The sequence below is a fragment of the Falco punctatus genome (genome assembly GCF_963210335.1).
Source record: "Falco punctatus genome assembly, chromosome: 1".
NCBI lineage: Eukaryota > Metazoa > Chordata > Aves > Falconiformes > Falconidae > Falco > Falco punctatus.
The window spans coordinates 58,237,541-58,242,446 of NC_137580.1; the positions used below are offsets into that span (position 1 = coordinate 58,237,541).

The 4,906-nt window shown below is 45.3% G+C and overlaps 1 protein-coding gene across 9 annotated transcripts in view; it reads right to left on the bottom strand.

Moving 5' to 3' along the window:
• The window catches only part of LNX1 (ligand of numb-protein X 1), a 239,696-nt gene that overhangs the window by 60,186 nt on the left and 174,604 nt on the right, over positions 1-4,906 (bottom strand). The gene's annotated exons all lie outside the window — the stretch shown is intronic.

Genomic DNA, 4,906 nt, shown 5'->3' on the forward strand with positions numbered 1-4,906 from the left:
ACCAAGTCCTTGGAGGATCTGCTGCTGTTGCAGAGACCTTGGGGAGAAACAAAGGGAGCCTGAGAGTGCCTGGTGCCTACTGCTCCCCTGCACCATTGTGCATGCTCAGCGATATCCAGACCAGAAGCTTTCCCAAAGAGGATACGGAAGACAGGAAGAGTCAGCAACCGAGAAGACTGTATTTCTTGCTTCCATGCAAGATTTCAGAGTTTGCCATGTTTCCACCCTGGTCACTTTGTGAAGCTGTAGCATAGGGGTGAAGCCAATGGGCAGCCTTTGATGCACTCATGCCTTTCTGCTTTAATTCACCTCAGTTCTACTTTTCCTGCGAGACATCCAACGCTAGTACGCTGGAAAAGACCCTTTACATATTATCTGAGTGTGCTTTGTCCGCGTTGTTTAATGTGGATATTCTTGACATTTCATTTATATTTTCATTGAAGAATCTTTCCATTCAAGCCTTGCTTTCCAACACTTTCAGATTTAATTAACCTCACAGCTTAACTCTGACACAGATTTCCGTACAGGCTGCTCTGCACAGAGTAAGGAGGCCAACACGTGGCTTTTGCAGTGGACTAACACACAAGCCCAAAAGGCACTCCAGGCTTACCAATTTTGTCACAAATAATGCGTGCTCTGCGCTCCCCAGCCTCCTTGCAGCTAATTTCACAAGGACAGAATTGAAGCCAGACACAAGCTTCCCCATCAAGCTGAACAGATATTAAAGAAATCAGCTGCACATTTAAACCCAGTGATGGAAGGGGGTCGGGAGGGTGCACCTAGTAGCTTGAACTAAATTGTTCTTACTGTAAAAAAGATGTGCCCAAGGACACTAGAACACAGCTGGCACTGGCGTCTCTTCTTTTTAAATTGAATTAACAGAGAAACTACATTTTACTGGCTATTCCAGCCCAAAATGCTGTTTTGAAATTTAAGAGAGTAGTTATCATATAAAAGTTATATAGGGAAACTTGAGCCAGTTAATTTGGTGAGATCCCTTTGACTGTTTCACATAAAACTCAAGAGAGGTAAGAAAAAAAGAAGTAATTTTTTTCATGCAGGAGTAGCTTGCAAATTTCACTCTAACAAACAATAGATTTTTTAAAAAAAATGCTTGATTCAGATCAGTGGGGTGGATCTAGCTGGTGGATTACCAGCAGTGACTAAGGCCAGGAGCTGTTTAATCCTTGGAGGGAAGCAGTGCCAGCAAGCGCGGCTGCCATGGGCTCCCCAGTGCTCGACCTGTGCCGAGCACACGCGATGCCCGGCACCCTCCCGGGCGCTCGCTCTGTCAGCACGGCATGTGCTGACGGGGGATTAAGTTGGAAACCACCCCGTGCTTTCCACGTGACTGAGGTTCTCGGAGGGACAAGGTGAGGTTATTCATTGCTTAGTCTGGCAACTTGCTTCCCCTCATAATTTTATTTCTAAGTGGCTTATTCAACTCAAAGTGAAGAAAATCTTTCTTTTGAGAAATGCCCTGCTGCACAGGTCCTGCTTTGAAGTGAGAGGGGTAGCGATGGAGGCTGGCATCGCTTGGTGTGAGCAGTGCCACCAGGTCCTCAGCCCCAGGAGAACCTCCTGCAGTGGCCAGAGGCTGCCTCTCCATCCACACACCTTGTTTTTAACCAGCAAGAATAACATACCCCAACTCAAAAGACACTTGGGCAAGTTTTGCTTTCTGACAATGTTTTAGGTAGGAAAGAAAGAGAGAAGATATCTTTTGAAGCAGCTTTACAGGGTTATAAAGCAAAAGGCATGGACCCTGGACTGGGGTCTCCTCAAGACCTGTGCAGACCCTTATGATGCTGAGAGCCATTGGCCTGGTGCAGCTATGACACCACCACCACACCCACCCCAGAGGTTCCTTGAAGGAGACGTCACAGATTTCTCTTGTCCTTCTGCCAGGTGTTTCCATGAGCTTCCCTTCAGGAGCTTACCATGGGCTGCTCTTCACAATTTGGCTAAGAGCAAGGACAAGAAGGACATCTGTGTGAAGATCTTTGTGAGGGCAAGGGAGGATTAACAGGCAAAGGCCAGGGAAGTGGTTTTGGTGCAGGGAAGAGTGTCAGGAGATATTTATTTGCTTTATTTATTTACTTGCTGAGAATACCTATAATTATCAGACTGCTAATTGGAAACTAAAAATAACAGCACCCAACAAGTGCCACTACAGCACATCCACACACTTCTCCTTCCTACGTGCATGGCACTCAGCTAAAGTGCAAAGGTCTGGCACAGCCTTTCCCCAGCTTCATTTCTCCTCTTCAACTCTCCTAAAATCTCCTCTCTATTTCTTAGATGGATTCCAGAGCCTGCATCTCCAGACGGGCTTTGGGCTATACTGTAATCCCTATTCCCCATGCTGCCCATTTCACACTTATGAAAAAAATGCCCTCAAACTAAAGCAATCCCCGCTCACCACTGCAACACAAATAACCTAACCTTTGTTTGAACAGGGTAGAAGGGAAGAGACAGACTGTATGAGTGGGACTGCAGTGCAAATCCCAGTGCCCTTACTATTGTGCCAGCACCAGTGACGGTGACCACATCTCCCATGGTCCTCCAACTCTTCCCTTACTGCTCACATCCCTGCTGGCCCCCTACTCCTCCTCAGCTAGTATCTCTGGTGGCTGCCAGCCAACAAAATAATGAGCCCTGACTGAGGCCAGTATTTTTAGTGGCTAGCAACCAAAGATAGTGTGATAATAGAAAAAAAAATGTTTTCTGCCTACTACAGTCTAGTTTTGAGCAGTGGGGCAAGCTATTAGATATGCTACACATGGCAGTGGCTTTTCAGTTGCCTGTGGGGAAGGATTTACGAAGCTGCCTCTGTGGGGTTTGGAGCACAAAATGACTGGGGCAGTAAACTTGTGCCCCCAGGTGCCAGGCTGTCATCGACACCAGTGTCCAGGTTGTCTTACTCACAAAATTTTGCATGAAAAACCTCCTGCATGCAAGAGCCTGAGCAATCAAAGTAGCAACCTGTAGGTCATAACATTTGTATAAACTAATTAAACAGGACTGAAAACAATATTTCTCTTTTTCTTTCAACTGCTGCTGTTAGAGAGGACCTTGAACCATCCCACAGATTAATAATTCAGTGCCTTGTGCGGCATCCAAAGGCACCAAATACATGTGGAGGAGGAGAAATTCCTGAAACAAGCTCAAACTGCCCCGGCGCCCTTTTGGGTTATGTCAGTCCCAGCAAATCCTGCTTCCCGCTGCCCCAGCCAGAGATGGAGTGGTGCAGGAGCTCCTGAGCAGCAGCTGCCAGCACCAGGTAGTGTCCAGGGCTGGGCACCGGGGAGGGGACATGCACCTCCCATTGCTGACAACCGAAGATGCACGTCCAAGCCCCAGCTTGCACCCACTCCGCTAAGAATGACTGCCGACATCCAGCAAGACTAACATCTCTGTGGGTTAGAAGGCTAAATAAATAAAGGACAACAGCTACTGTAAGTCGTAGCCCTTTACCCTGGGAGAATCAGTGAACCTGAATTCCCCAAGAAAAGCAAGTAGGCTGCGTCTGCGTCTGTGCTCTGATTAATCCCATCAGTTTGTTTTCCTGGAAACTAGATGTCCCAGATGCCATTGTTTCCATTGTAAGTGTTCATCTGCTCTGTTTTGAGCTTGATTGCTCCTGTAGCCTGCTTGGCTTAACTGGGTTCTTTGTTTGTTTGTTTTAAATTAACATTCTTAAACAAAATGCCAGAAAATTAAGATGAGGGCATAGCTGCAACTCTCAACACCAGATTTGTTAAATGTTTTAAAACACCTATGGCATACAGAAATCCTGAGCTGCTGTACACAGCGTGACTAAATTATTAATAGTTGCCATGCATGTCACACAAGAATTTCAAAAGGGGACTTTGTGTTTCTGCAAAACACCACTATTTTTGTCAGACAGTAGAGGCAAAATCATTTGGAAATTAGTCTTATTGGTACTAATCACAACTGTCACTAAAACATTCTCACTTTAGGCACAATACAGTAATTTTTCATTTTTGAGCAGAACTAGCCATTTCATTCATTATCTCAAGGAAGATCTTAAGAGTTTTCAATTTGTTAAAATACAAACAAAACATAATTAATAAAAACATGCTGGAAAAAATATCTATTTCTAGTAATAAAAGCCATATTAACTAGTACAATAACATTCAAGCACAAATTAAACTACTATCTTTTACAGATGGTACCACAAAATATTTGTTTTATGGGATGGAAAAATCAGCTATGGGGTTGTCTGAGGTGGTTTTTTTAAAAAAAACATGAAGATATGTGAATGGATTGCTACATTTAAATTTGTGCTACAAAGAAAATAACATCCTGCTGTGGGCAAAAACAGAAATATGGGAATTTCTTTCCTGTCTCAAGTGAATTATTTCTGGTGAAAGGCTTCTCAGCGTTTTGCTACAGGCATGCAGCTTTACACACAGAACATTATGCATGTACACACAGAGAGTGCTCTACCAGGGGTGTCTGTCCTGATGCCCTCCTCTATGCCCAGCTCCCCTGCAAAGCTATTTATGGTAAAGAAAAACCACAGGCTCAGAGATGGAAACAAACCCGCCAAACCCAACAACCACTGAAAACGTCGGCACAGAAAAGCAAGTTGATAAGGAAAAAGGCAGCTTCACTCAGTATGTCTCAGCTGCTTCCAGAGCAGAAAGCAATGGGGATGTACTGCTATTATTAGCCCTCCGGATGGGAAGCAGCTAGTTCACAGCATGGTTTGAAGCTGTTGGCAAGACGTTGCAGGATTTTCTTCACACGTATGCGCACACACACAGACACACAGGCAGACAGACAGACCCCCCAAAACACTCGTGGCGAGCCCCTTCCCGCCACTCCGGTGAGACAGACAGACAGAGAGCACGACACCGGCGCGACTGTGCGTACTCAC